Source organism: Sebastes fasciatus, chromosome 4 (genome assembly GCF_043250625.1).
Source record: "Sebastes fasciatus isolate fSebFas1 chromosome 4, fSebFas1.pri, whole genome shotgun sequence".
Taxonomy (NCBI): Eukaryota; Metazoa; Chordata; class Actinopteri; order Perciformes; family Sebastidae; genus Sebastes; species Sebastes fasciatus.
This window is the reverse complement of record NC_133798.1, coordinates 16,485,996-16,501,006: the sequence shown is the minus strand read 5'-3', so window position 1 is coordinate 16,501,006 and position 15,011 is coordinate 16,485,996. Positions and strand designations below refer to the sequence as shown.

Genomic DNA, 15,011 nt, shown 5'->3' with positions numbered 1-15,011 from the left:
GGATGAGTGAGGCAATTTTTTTTTTTTTATTTGACACCACAAACACTAACTTACTTGTTCACGAAGACGCCGAGGTGTGCAGGGTCTCCCTCTCCCACTCCCTCCCCAAAAACTGCATCGAAAAAACATCCGCAAATTCTCAGGCGATTTGGCAGAATCCGTGGTGATGTTTTCGCGTCAGACGCATTGTGTTCCCACTCTCAAAACGACGTGGTATGTAATCCACACATCATCAGTCCGGATGAACATGCTCTTATTAGACTCAAATAATGCATCCGATATTTCCTCTCTTTTTCTTCTTCTTCCTCCTCCTCCTCAGGAAGCACAGAACACAGAGGCACCCACAAGTGCCATTGTTGAAACTCCCGATTGTTGTGGTCCCATGCAGGTCTTTTCTCTCCAAATGATGAGTTAGTTGGGGGGGATGAATGTGAAGTAACACTGTTTTGTATTTTCTAAAATGTTAAAAAAGTAACCTCTCAACCACACATATAGAGCACGAAGAACCTCGTGTGGTCAATTTCCAGGTAAATCCATCCTGCAAAAGCGCGTCATTAGACTGGATGACAGACCATCATCCATCCATCCATCCATCCATCCATAGAGGTGGGGTTATTTTAACTCGCTGTCGTTTTCAAAACGGAACTTTTTCTTCTTCAAGTCCCCTTTTTTTACTTCTTCTTCTTAGTCATCAACCCTCAGCTGAATCTGATTAGATTTCACCTCACAACCCAGTGCGGATTCCAAGATGCTTTATTTCTATTTCCCCTCCTCTCCTGCCGCAGTTTAAAGAGAGCGAATAAGGTATCCTGTGTGCAATCAGAGGATGGATAAAGTTGTCGAGATTACACAATATCTCTCTCTTCTCTTCGCCTTCTCCATTATCCGAGAGGAAGAAAAATGCGTTAATCTGGCATCTGGCAACATCGAGAGAAAAAAAGAAGAGATCCAGCAGGTATCCTCAAGAAGAAGCCTTTCTTTAAAACCCCATCAGAAATCGTTGTTGTACACCAAAAAAGGCTCAATTCTTACATGTTTTCCCACAGCCCGTCTGGATGGATGGAGAGTTATAGTTCACCAGTCATCACTCCTGCATGCGCTCCTCGTTCCATCTATCTATGCGTGCATTTCGGCAAATACAAGCCTCGCCTTTCCATTGATGTGACACACACACACACACACACACACACAGACACACGGAGGGGGTAAGTAAGGAAGGAGAAGGTTATTATCCACACACACTCTGGTCCAAGCCCCCGTCTTCTTCTTCTTCTCTTTTCTTTCCACACTGCAGTGTGTTTTAAGCTGGGATCACAAAATTACCCCCCTGTTCCAATACGCGCGCAAGAGCTGCATCCACCGGTGCGCCTTTTTTATACAGTACCTCAATGCGCTTTACCAAAGAAAACACGCGTCGCAAAGCACTGAAATGATAAAAATGCACGAGTTTGGCATCGTGTAAGTTACCTCCCACTGACAAAGCTCTCCAAGTGAGACTGTCAGCCGCAGGACAGGAGCAGGAAATATTGTTTCCTTCCTCTCATCTCTTCCAGTCGCTCTGTCGTTGGAACTTCCAGTTGCTCCTCCAATGCGCCCAAATCTCACCTGGAAGACTGGCATTAATTACTTGATTCTTGACCTTTGTCCTTCTCGTTCATTGGTCAGTTTTAATAGGGGGCAAACAAATGCAAATCATTGTTTTTACGCGCGCACCAGTTTCTGCTTGAGAGAGATGGAGAGAAAGAGAGGTTTGCACAGACAGGGGACACAGAAAGAGAGAGAGAGAGAGAGAGAGAGAGAGAGAGAGAGAGAGAGAGATTCCTCCCATGTGTCTCTTGCAAAACAGGACTCGACTGCCACCTACCGACCCCCCCCTCTCAGCCTGTCTACTGTGTGATGATCAGTGGCCTCAGGCTTGATTGTCGCATAGGATTGCTCTCCCATGACAGACTGCGTTTTGTTTATATAGGATTATATATATACTATATCTTGTTTGTATTTTCCAAAAACGCTGCAGGGCACAATGGGAGAGAAACAGGCCTATATACATAATCGTCTATCTATGGGGAAGATAACAGTATAACCACACAACAGTCACACACAGCAGAATGGAATAAATGTGGAAAAAGCACACGAGAGAGGAGCACTGTGTGTGTGACAAGTCTGAAAATCCAGAAGACAGTTTAATATGGGTTCTAATCTTTCCCCGGCTTCAGCACTTTAGACCCCATTTATAAAAACGCTGGCTTGTGTGTTATGAATTATGAAACACACAGTTGCAGATTTTTTTTTTAAGCATGGCGGGCTGACACAGGAGACTTCAGGTCTTCGGGAAGATTATTGCTTGTGAAACGTTTATCTGCATGCAGGCAACCTGCTGTATGCATTTCACATATTCTGCTAAACTCAGTCGGTATTATACAACGACATGTATAATAGAGGTAGAAAAAAAAAAAAGGATGCAGATGGGTTAGAGTGAGAGAACACGTCTCATCTGGTAAGAGGATGCGTTCACGGATCATGTGATGGTTAGATGTGAGAAAACATTTGAATGCCAGAGCAGGGATCTGTCCATCCCGTTGTCAACATCTGAGCTCATTTCCCTACTGTGCTGAAGGCGTTGCATCGTTCATCCGTCTTCATAACTGTCGACCTGCCTGTCTGTGTCTCTGGCACAGGGTAGTAAAGAGCACCGCCCTCTTGCTTTCCAGTAGAAGGAGACATCATTAAATAACTCCATTTTTTCCACTCCATTCTTCTCGCCTCACTTTTTTCCTCCTGCTCTGGCTGGCAGAGCGAGGGAATGAAACCTATTAAACCCACTTTGCTCTTCAAGATAGCGGGGCAGTGTTTGTGTTTAATAACCTCGGCACTTCCATGTCATTCATATGTAACTGCCGGGGTCACTTTTGAGTGCTCTCGTTCTTGAATGTGTGTCATGCTGCCGTGTGGCAGCCTGGCCCTTAATGGTTGTGATTTAAAGCCTTTTTTCTAAGTCTGTGCATCTCTGGTGGCCGCTCCTTACTTCAGGTCTTATTTGCTGTGTGGGAACCATCACTGGAGGCCATATACCCTTTATCTTGATTTAGCTTTCGAGACCACAGAGTCGACTCTGGGCTGATGGAAACACTTCAAAGCAAAGCTGTGGGATGCTGAGATATTGTTGCCGGAATCCATCACCTTAAACACCACAATTAATTGTAAAATGCATTATTCGACATCCTTTCAGCTGACATGACACGTGATTTTTTATTGATGTGAGTATTGAAACATCCCAGTAAAGATCACTCCGTCCTTGGAGAACGTTAAAGAGGCGTTGTGCTGCCATTGTAAACAACGTGACCTTGTTCCCTGAAAGGGCAAGACATGTACAAGACTCACGGGGCCAGTTATTCCTGGAGTGGCAAGGGCGAGTAAAAAACCTTACTTAAGGGAATGCTTCGGTATAGATTATTGGTTATGCTCTCAACGTCCTCGTAAAAGTGAATATTGCCTGACATTAACAATGTGAATTACAGACGCTGCAGCAGTGGCAAAGACTCTTTATCATTACTTCACGGAAACCACGGTGGAAAAAAATGCTGGTATTTTGATAGAAGAGAGGAAAAAGTGCCATTCAAGAGACGGCTTAAGGCACAGCTATCTCTTCCTTTTCCCTGAGAGTATTATGCTGTCAGGGGCTGAATAAAACATGTGTTGGGATGCAATTAGATAATGTAATAATCATGTTGGGTACGCCATGTAGGTCTCATCCAGTGATCAAAAGGAATATACATACAAGTACCACACTTAAGTCGAGGCTACTCGGCGTTGCTATTTGCTCTGCCAAGATTCAGTTTAGCTGACAGATTAAAAAACGTGGAGACGTTTACACATATATCCAAACATAGGGGGGTATGCAAAAAGGATATACAATCTCGGCTGCATGCTCTGATCTACAAATGTCGAATTGAGCCGCTAAGAAATTCTGCTCACACTTTAAAATTTGTACCTCAGCAGTTGTTGTTTTTAGAATTTCATTGTTATTTTGATAAAAACCTCCGACTGATGTTCTTCAGAGACTGAGCGAGGAGGGGGTTCTGTGGCACCTACAGCTGCCCCTTTTAAAGGAGGCTCTGAATACATTAATAATGTGTGTTATTTATTTTGAGATCTGGCATTCATTATTCATGATGTTGTTTTGGAGGCTATGAGACATCACTGCTGATATCCTGCCGGGCTCAGAGGCGATGCAATAATGTAGTCAGGTGTGTGTTGTGAGAGGTAAGACGGAGAAGCGAGTCTGAGGGCCTGAGAGTGTGTCACACACACACACACACACGTCGCTCGTTTCCACTCTGCTTCCATCAGTCTTGGTGCCACCTCGGGTTGCCTTTCTCCGTCTACTGTTTGATACCCCTCTTTGCTTTTTTCCCCTGTCTCCACTGTACTCGCCGTGAATCACAACCGCAGAATTAGTTTGGAGTCAATGAGAGGAATTGCGCAAACACCTCGGCGACGACGTCTCCGAGATTCAAAAGCAATTCATCAAATTTCACGGACTTGATAATTAGGTGCATCAATGTGTTTGCCATCCTGTTTAATCTCCACTTTGATCCACTCTAATCTCCAACTGTACTTCTTATCCGAGGCTTCCTTTGGCCCACAGGGCTCGCGACTGAAGAACGAATTCTTAGTTTCCATTCTAGGCCACTTCTGGCTCGGGTTCTCCGTTCACCCCCTGTATCTGGGGTAAATTAAAATAATTCAAAGCATGCTTCACCCTAATAACACTCTCTAAGCCGCTTCAACTGCATAATATAATGGTGAAGGAGACTGGATGACTGGCTTAGTTATTGGATATTGGCTGCAGCTCAAAGCAGTATCAAGAGATGAGAAGGTCCACACTCACTGAAGGATGAATTGGTTGATTATCATTATATAATCAGTATATTACTTATCATATCACGGAGCATCATCATCATCTGCCAGTGGTGTCATTTAACATGTAAACTCAAATTAGCATAAATGACACATGAAAACTCAAGCACACACATGATATCACTTCCAACTGGATGTCTGTCTCTTCCGCCCTGTTTAGCCCATTTCCAATGAAAAAAAAGTACTTTACATTATTTTATGAGTATTTCTATTATTTATTTATATTTCTTCAGTAAAAAAATCAGTATCTACTTGTTCGTTTTGTATGATGATGCTTTACTTTGTGTAGGGGCACAAAATAATGGTCAGATAATCATGAAGTACTGAGGGACCATTCAGTAACTACTAGGGCTGTCAATCGATAAAAAAATTTAATCGCAATTGTCCATAGTTAATCGCAATTAATCACAAATTAATCACTTTTATAAGTTCAAAATGTAACTAAAAGGGAGATTTGTCAAGTATTTAATACTCTTATCAACATGGGAGTGGGCAAATATGCTGCTTTATATACATGTATATATACATTTATTATTGGAAATCACTTAACACAAAACAATGACAAATATTGTCTAGAAACCCTCACAGGTATAGCATTTAGTATTACAAAAATATTTCAAATCATGACAAAGCAAAATGGTCAGTGTGTCAGTTTGCTTAATTGACTATGACTTGCCCCAAACTGCATGTGATTATCATAAAGTGGGCATGTCTGTAAAGGAGGAACTCATTTAACCCATTTTCATTCACATATCTTGAGGTCAGAGTTCAAGGGACCACTTTGAAAATGGCCATGCCAGGTTCTCCTCACTAAAATTTCGCACAAGTTTGGAGCATTATTTAACCTCCTTGCCGACAAGCTAGTATGACACAATTGGTACCAATGGATTCCTTAGGTTTTCTGGTTTTATATGATGCTTCACTCTAGCAAAACCGGGCCCGCTACAACCTAAAAGTTGCATTAATGCATTAAAGAAATTAGTGTTAAAACAAATTTAACTCTGTTAACTTTGACATTCCTAGTAACTACACATTATGATATACCCCTTTACTGCACAAAAATAGCAACTAATGATTGAGTAATTATGGGTAATGAATGAGCGGTTACTAGTTTGTGCCGCTCAGAGGCTGGTTCAGAGTAAATCGATACTCAAAATCATTACCTGATGACCCATGAATATAGTATCTCCCAGTCTTTTATAACTCCACACCACCTCACAGTGGCAATCTTGCTTATCCATTCAAGCATACTTCCAACGTATAAGGTACACATTTGCAGAGAGAGCCCTCTCCCACTGCGCCAGAGTGGTGTATTTAAAATTTCAATGAGCCTCGGTTCAATACAACAGAAAGGATGGCAATTTTATAAATATCAGCTTGTATGCTTGTATCTCAGAATGAGCACACAATAGCAAAAAACAACTAACTATCCTTCGGAATATACCACCTAAAAAATAGATAAATAAAATAAAAAGGCCAAAAAAACAAATTATATATTCTCAAATCTCTGAAGGGAGATTTGTGAGTTAATCTGTAAATGATTAAAGTCAAGCTTCTTGCTTTAATCAAATTTAGATCTTAAATCTAAATTGCAACTTCCTCCTGTTTTAATTTGAAGGATTTTACAGTGCTAATTAGGATAATTTGTGACGACAGTTTTGGTGGTTTTCACCATATTGACCTGCCTGCACTCTCATTCCTCAAAAGAGAGAAAAAGAAGACACAAAGCAATTCGACAGTGAAAATAAAAGTTTTGATTCATGTTTTTGGAAGAATCCCATTTCTCAAAGTAAGAGCATTTCAGAGGGATTGCTGTTGAAATGTTGCCAGACGTATCGTCATTTGAAACTTTGCCACTGTTTGGCCATACGGTAAAATGCCGCCCAACCAAATATGGTCTGACAAACTTTGAGGCTTTTGGTTGCTGAAATGTGTGGGCATTATGAAATTATGTATTCCTTTCAGGCTGCATGCAACTTCTTTTGTGGGTCATGACTAAGTGCCAGTATCACAATTTTGTGATGCAAAGATGATGTAGGCAGTTGAAATATACTGTGTGAAATTGATGGAGAGAGAGGCGATAGGGGAGAAAAAATGATATGGGTTCTACAGAGCATGATGAAATTCAGTTTAGTACAGTTTAGGGTCCATCCAGAATGTGTATCTTAAAGGTCACCTATTATGCAAAATGCACTTTTCCATGTCTTTTAAACATCAATATCTGTCCCCAGTGTGTCTACAGGCCACCATAGTATCATAAAAGACCATCCTCTCTCTTTTTCTCCTCCTCCGTTTGTCCGGAAATGGGTGCAGAAAAAAAATTCGCTTTTTTCCTTGTATTCTGACGTCATTAGAGAATGCAAGTCACGTGAGGGTTTCCTGGTCGAACCAGAGCAGAACCTTCAGTAGCTGACCCCGCCCCACAGCGCGTCACTGTCTCTCCTCCTCAACCTAACTTGAGCAAAGTAGCTCCTACAGTTAGTCTGCAAGAACCAGCAGAACAGGCTTCATGTACTCCCATCATCTAAATATAACATGTTCTTTCACAAAGGCTTTATGTAATTACACTGTTTAAACAGATGATATTTATATATTATATATATTTGATGTCATGCATGTAGCAGAGTATAGGTAGTAAATAGTGACTTGTAAGCAACACAACACATTTCTGTTTCACAGTCAAACTTTATTTGAGTAGACAGATGACAATATTAATTATTCACAGCATTTGTAATCATCCCACCTGTTAGTTAGTTATGTTAACATGGTACAGGAGAAAGTCTTCAGCTCTGGTAAACTATGGTAAGCTAAGCTCCGGTGGTCTGTAGTCATGGTAACACTGAGACAGCTACTACTGTAAATAATATACCATTACTCTGATCTTCCATACATTTATCTTTTAGCAGAAATAATGAACTGACTACTGTTTCAGATCTTCTATTTTCCACCCTGATGGTCGCTGTGTTTACACACCGTGTCATAGCGGTAGCATGTAGCTAACCCGTTAGCATGTAGCTACATGCTAACGGGTTAGCTACATGCTACCGGGTTAGCTCTGTATCTCCATGTAAACAGAGCCATCTGCTCTCAGCTGTCTGCTCTCCTCTGGGATGATTCTGTCGGTCATTTCTCACAGATGGATCTGTAAAGACAGACGTAAAACAGAGTGTATGTTTACGGTTTACAGAGTTGATGCATGAGGTAAACACTGAGTTAACTAACAGAGATATAAACAGCATTATTTACCTGAGAGAAACCGTCAGGAAAACCTGGAATCTGGACCGCAGATGTTCATCATGTGTCGCCGATTTCTGATCAGATTCCTCCGATAACGTGCGCTGGGTGAAGTTTCTGGTTTATAAACTTTAAAGTGGTTTATAAACTTTATTCTAGCTGATATCTCTCCACTCGTCTCTCCCTCTCTCCCTCTCTCTCTAGAGAGAGAGAGAGAGAGAGAGAGCTTCTCCGGGAGGGAGGGGGAGGGTGACGCTGTGTTGTTGAGGACGTTTGATTGACAGAAAACGCTGACCAATCAGAGCAGAGTGGGAGGAGACAGAGGCTACAGACACAGAAATCAGCACTTTTGGAAATGGGCTGAAACAGAGGTTATAGAGACATGCTGGAATGCATGATCTGATTGTTTTTTTGAAAAAAAAACTTCAGAGACATGGTTTGGAGGTGTCTGAGACCTATAATAACTAGTTTAAATGGAGTATAATATGTGACCTTTAAGGTCGGTTGCTCTAGCAAGCTTGGTAGTTTTGTCTCACTTCACTTGTGCACCATGGTCTAAAAATTTTATTTTTTCAAATCTCTCGGATAAAACCCCCACGTTCTGTAAGTCCATTTACAGAAAGGTGTGTGCAAAACACAAAATATATCAGATAAAAAATTTAAAATATGTTGGGAAAATTATCAAAACAGAAATGAAAAGTAGGCAACTAACAGCCAAAGAGTATAAAAGCAAAGAGACAAAACTCTGGTGGTGACTACAGCCGCTAGATGGCGCTGCGGTAGTACTGCCGCCATTTTGGACTGAAAACGGCAATGAGTCCATTGCCATGGATGTAAAAAGACATCTGTAAATCAGAGGATATACATATATATATATTTTGAGGTAAATCAACTTCCCAGTATGAACACTTTAATAACCCTCATTTATATCGTTATGTGCTTAAAGTTGTAAAACTCACTAATAGCCAAATCCAGAGTTATTTTTCTCCACATAATGAACGTGCATCAGACCCATAGGACTGCACCGCCCTGCACGCTCGTATGACATATCCAGTTCTGCCGGCTTCTGCTTCCTGCTAGCTGTATGAGGCTGTAATGATGGATATATTGGTTGTAATTCATCACTTGTAGTATCTCATAATAACCCCATGGGTGGTATGCTGTAAGCCTGTACTGTGGTGGATGTATTAATGTCTCTGTTCCCAAACAACCGGCTATCGGCCAGTCGCTAGCATGCTTGCCAACGTCGACACCTCAAAAATAGGGAGGATTTCAAAATTATAGCGGGGGTCTGGGTGTCCTCCCCCAGAAAAAGTTGAGTTTCAGAGACTTTGTTTCCTGCATTCTGGTGACTTTTAAAGAATGGAAATAACAAAATAATAAGTACACTGCAACTGCATTTTAATGTTAAATAGGCCTACTTCAAATTTTACTTTTATTTCTCAGGAAAGAAAACTGAATAATTTGCCCCTCTGGCGTGAACTTGTGTGAATTTCTGGCATAAACTAATATTCATCAGTTTTTATTCATTCATTAATTTTTTGCCCCTGCTTGAGTATTTCTTTCTCTTGGTGCTCTCCATTTCTCTCTCCACCTCTCATTCATTGATGGCCCTTTCAGACAAAACTCGACAATGGTACCACAGCCCAACTTGGCTGCTCGCGACCATAGATATGGTCGCGAGCAGCTCTCTTCCTCCAGGAAATGACGATTTGGTGTAGCTCTATCGATGTGTCCGAGTGAAAAACAGAAGGGCTTATACACACTGTACAGTGCAAGAAACGGGTTGAGAAAACAAAAACTAAAAAAGGTGTCAAAATCGGAAGAAAAACAGGAGAAGTGTGACCCCGGGGGGAAAGCGAGGGAGGGCAATGAAAAACGTGAGTCTCCCGGGAAAATCAGGAGGGTTGGCAAGTATGGTAGCTAGGAGTGCTAGTAGCATGACATAAACATAATTTAGTTGTAGGCTATTTATGCTCTACACTTAAATAAACAATTAAATAAATCAGTAAGTAAATAGTTATAATAGTATGCATATTTATAATATTGTTATTGTTCAACACGGGCCATTTCGGTAGAGACATTAAATATTACATTAGAATATAAATCATTTTGTTTTACTTTTGTACAGCACTGTGTAGGTGGACGTTTTTACTGGCGTCCGGTAGTCACTTTCAGTCCAAAATGGCGGAAGCGTAGCTTTTGTTGCTGATGTTAAGATAAGATAAGATAAGATAAGATGAACCTTTATTAATCCCCGGAGGGAAATTCAGGTGTCAAAGCAGCAAATGAATCAATGTCAATAAATAAATGTAGAATGTACAATAAGTAAATCTAATATGTACATATTTGCAGTCTATAAAGCAGTATATAGGATGTATAGTATAAAGTAAGTTTAAAGTGCGCCAGTGGTTACAAGTCCAAGGTGGTTGCAGATAGTGCAGATGCGTGTTTAAAGTCCTCATAGTTCTCATATGGGGGTCAGCTTTGGTTGTGGAGCCTGATGGCTACCAGCATGAAGGACTGACCCAGGCGCTTTGTGTTGTGCCGAGGGCGGGATGAGACGGTGGCTGAACGTGCTCCTCATCTTGACTAGCTCATCATAGAGAGTGGGAGGGGTTTTCCAGGATAACGTCTAGCTTCCTCCTCATCTTCCCCTCTGCCACCACCTCCAGATCGTCCAGTTTGGATCCAACTACAGAACTAGCCTTCCTCACCAGTCTGTTCAGTTTGTTGGCATCCCTTGTGTTGGTGTTACCCCCCCCCCAACATGCCACGGCAAAGAAGAGGCTACTAGTAAAACATCTGCAGCAGCCTATTGCAGACTATCGTTACAATGGAACGACAATTGGTTTTCACTTCTTATCAATATACGTACTTTGTTACAGTTCAGTTCCTTATTTCAACACACAATTAGACCAATTGATGCATTTTTTGTTGACTGAGTATACATTCTAGGAGACACGTGAAGCCTATCCACCGAATCTGATAGTTGTAGGACTTTTAGAGGAGAGGAATATCAATCATCACACAAACAACGCGTTAACTCCTTCGGCCACGAACCTGAAGATGAAAGATGTGACCATGTGCCAGAAGCTCCACATTCCTCACCATAATTAAATGCATATTGCATAGAAACATCTTCTCATGCTACTTACTGTAAATGAGGAAAGTATTGAGCACTTGAGAGATTATTATGCTGAAGCCGGAGCCATCCCAACCCAAACGCTTTTTATTTCAGGAATTAAGCTTGAATTTATTAGTCATTAGCGGTTTCCTCAATCTTTTCATTATACTTTTTATGGCCGCCAATGAATATTTTTAATATCCTCTTCTCAAAGTATAGAGCGCTCCCTGCACATTCATATATTGTCTTTTTTTTTATCTGCTGTTCACTCATCTATTACAGTGTGAAATATCACATCCAAATAGTTGAAGAGAAGGATAACTGACAAGAAAGTTGATGCCTTAAACACGTCAAGTTTTACAAATGGATGTCACTCTTTTATCAGAGTGACAGAAATATTTTTAGAAATAATTTAACCTCAGTAGTTTATTCTCTGTAGAAATGATCCGCCACAATAAAGTAAGAAGCCAAGCATGACTGTCTGTTTCTTCTGCAGGTGAACAGAAGCTACACAGAATCACACTATGCATAACAAACCACAGAGGATAACGTACAATAGGTGCGTACCTATTTCATGTAATTATGGTTGAATAAAGTCAGGAAACTCCCCACAAAGAGCCCATTCTGAGCTGCAGCCACATACAGTTCACTACGTGTCTCTTCCTGCTGATAGTTCAGCATCAGTATGCCGTACATCTTCTAACAAACTCCCATATTCCTGCTAGAATTGTCTATTAATGCACGACCATTAAAGGCTTACGAAGTTTGCTGCTGAGAAAATCTTGACTGACAATCAGAGGATAAAGCTTTAAGCATGACATAAACCTTGTAATCCTGTATCATAGCAGATTTAGACTTGCTATAACCTCCGTTTCAGCGTGTTTATCTCCTTGGCTGTGTCTCTGTTCATGCAAAACAAGCAGTGCTCCAGACAATGGCGTACCTATTCACATGTGAGGCAGGGAGCAGATTTGCAGCATCTGGATGTGACGGCCGATCCTCCTCTCTCTCTCTCTCTCTCTCTCTCTCTCTCTCTCTCTCTCTCTAATCCTCCGTGTGGTTGTCTTTCTGCTCAGACACATGGGGGATCGAGCGGGCCATCCGTTCACATCCTGCCTGCCACGGGGCAGATAAACAGAGGAAAACAGCCACATAATCAATAAGAAACATTATAAGGAACTGCGCATTTCATTGGCTGTGTTTGCATTCAGGCAAAAAATACACTGCCTACATTTAGCTGGGATGGAGGTTGATTAGCTCTCAAAGTTAAGTGTCTCTTCAGGCTGGTATCACAAAAACGGTACAATGCGTGGGAGCATGAGAGCTCATGGTGAGTTATGGATAAAAAAGAAACATGTCATTTTTTGCAGTGGCTTCACTTTGCCTATGTGATGCAATTCATACAGTACATGCATTCCTTATAGATACTAAAACAACACTGATCATGCTGCATGTCCTTAAATGACATCAGGTCAGTAACACTTTACTTTAAAGGGATAGTTCAGGTGTTTTGAAGTGAGGTTATATGACGTACTTAGCCATAGTTGGTGTATTACTTATAGTAGATGACAGTCGACATGCCCCCTGCTTGGAGAAACAGGCAGGAGTATACCAGCACGGGAGCAAAGCAATGTACTGCTTTGCTGGACAGGGCCGGCAGCAAAATGTATTTTAGTCACTTAAAAAAAAGTCTCACCTAAAAAAAATTTATATCATTTAGGTGTACGCTATATTTAGAATACTTTCACCGCATCATCTTGCTGTCAGACAGCCTTTTCTGATGGGGAAGTGAGCTGAAAGTGAAACGTATTTATGCTCTCTTCAAAGCCACCGGACTCCGTTGACAAAAACAATAGAGACACGTTTCACTTTCAGTTCAGTTCCCCGTCGACAAATGTAGCTTTGGTCTCCAGGGCCAGAGTCGATGCCGTACTCTGCACCACGCTCGTTCTCACTCGCTCCACCTCTCATGTGCATGCGCGCACACTACACACTGCAGAAGAGTTAGTTTAGCTCTGAGAATATCTAGTGAATGTACAGTGGACGTTTGTGCAGAAATAACTGCTGCAGCTCCTCCAGACCAACAGAGGTTTCCCGTATCTTGTGAAGTGACGGGGCTCCGGAGCGAATAACGTTATCGTCTCTGACCAAAACTCCACTGTCTCCCCTGTTCCTCCTGACCACGGTCGGGAGGCTGAAGCAGGAAAAGTTAACACTAGGATCAGCAGTGATTCATGAAGAGACCTTCGTCTGGTCAGCTAACATTACTGCCAAGCAGGTGAAATATAGTGATATTGTGATTTTAGCTGACGTGTGTCGCCTCACTGTTTTGACCGATGCTCGTTCATGTCTATGTAGAGTGAGCACAAGCGCGAGCAACAGGATGCTGACTTTAGTTGACTTAACGGACACAGGTGTCGCTGTTAACAAGCAATTTCTGATTCTTACATAGAGCCCCTTTAAACGGATATAGATTTTTTTTAGGTGAGCCTTTCTTTTAGGCTGCTCCTGTGCCAGTACTCCTGTCTGTTTCTCCAAACTGTGGACGTGCCAACCGTTATCTACTGTAAGTAATAAACCAACTATGGATGAGTACCTCATACAACACCACTTCAAAACACTCAAACTATCCCTTTTAACCCACAGTAAGCATAATGTTTTTGGCATCACTGGGCAAAAATTCCATAATAACCTTTCAGCATATTGTAATTCAAGTGATGTGAGAGAAAACTAGACTTCTGCACCTCCTCATGGCTCTGTTTTCAGGCTTGAAAAAATCTAGCACGTGACGGGAGACTTTGGCCAATCACAGGTCATTTCAGAGAGAGAGCGTTCCTATTTGCTATTCATTCAACGGAGGCAGCTGTCAGTCACTCGCAAACTCCGATGAAACGGTCAAACTAGGCAGCACTGATCAAATATGACCACATTTTCTGTTACTGTAATGCCTAATTCTCGCCTCAAATGTTTTCAGAAACACTGTTGTATTGTTGATCTGTAAAATTAGAAAGTTTGCTCCGGCTGGTGGGCGGTGCTTGGTATTTCCTCAACTGATCTCAACATGACTGCCGGGTCACAAACTTTCTCATTTTACAGCTAAACAGTACACTACAAGATGTTTCTGAAAACATCTGAGGAGAGGAATAGACATTAAAGTAACAGAGTATTGATTCATATTTGATCAGCGCTGCCTAGTTTGACCATTTGATTGGAGTTTGCAAGTGATTGACAGCTGCTCAGAGACGGCAGACTCCAGTTCTGATCATTTATAAGCCGTATACAAAAGTTTAATACTTGGTTTATAACAAACTATAATGTAGGTATATGCAGGTATGAGGACATTTTCAAATGTTCATGAATATAGTATTTACATGTTCATATACTGTATATACTGTACAGGGGGGACTTAAAGTAAAGGAAGAACGACTGAAATCATAAATGCCAGATACCCTAACTTCCTTGGAGAAGCAAAGTGCAACTTTAAGGGGGGATAAAGAGTCCAGTCAGAGCTTTATTTGGCTACTGTAAGGTATCACCTTGGAAGGTTGGAAATAATTGAACACCATTAGGTTCACTCCTGATTACCTTAATCACCGTTCTCCTATGAAAGGTCATTTTACAGTCTGGTTAACTACGGACAATAAGAATCAATGACTGGTAAATGATGGCATTCATAAGAGCTGCTTGTGGTAATGTCTAATGGGCAAGCTAACACTATTTTAAAGAGATT

At 41.4% G+C, this 15,011-nt stretch overlaps 1 protein-coding gene across 6 annotated transcripts in view; it reads right to left on the bottom strand.

Annotated features, from left to right (window-relative positions):
- Positions 1–15,011, bottom strand: part of lrrc4ca (leucine rich repeat containing 4C, genome duplicate a) — a 192,501-nt gene that overhangs the window by 58,740 nt on the left and 118,750 nt on the right. For 2 of the 6 annotated variants that reach the window (XM_074632285.1, XM_074632286.1), the window contains one exon: positions 12,225–12,397. The exons of 2 other annotated variants lie outside the window; for them this stretch is intronic. The gene's annotated coding sequence lies outside the window, so the exon portion shown is untranslated. Of the gene's footprint in view, positions 1–54; positions 1,759–12,224; positions 12,398–15,011 lie in introns of those variants that run through there. 2 more of the 6 variants (XM_074632287.1, XM_074632283.1) reach the window with 1 other exon arrangement.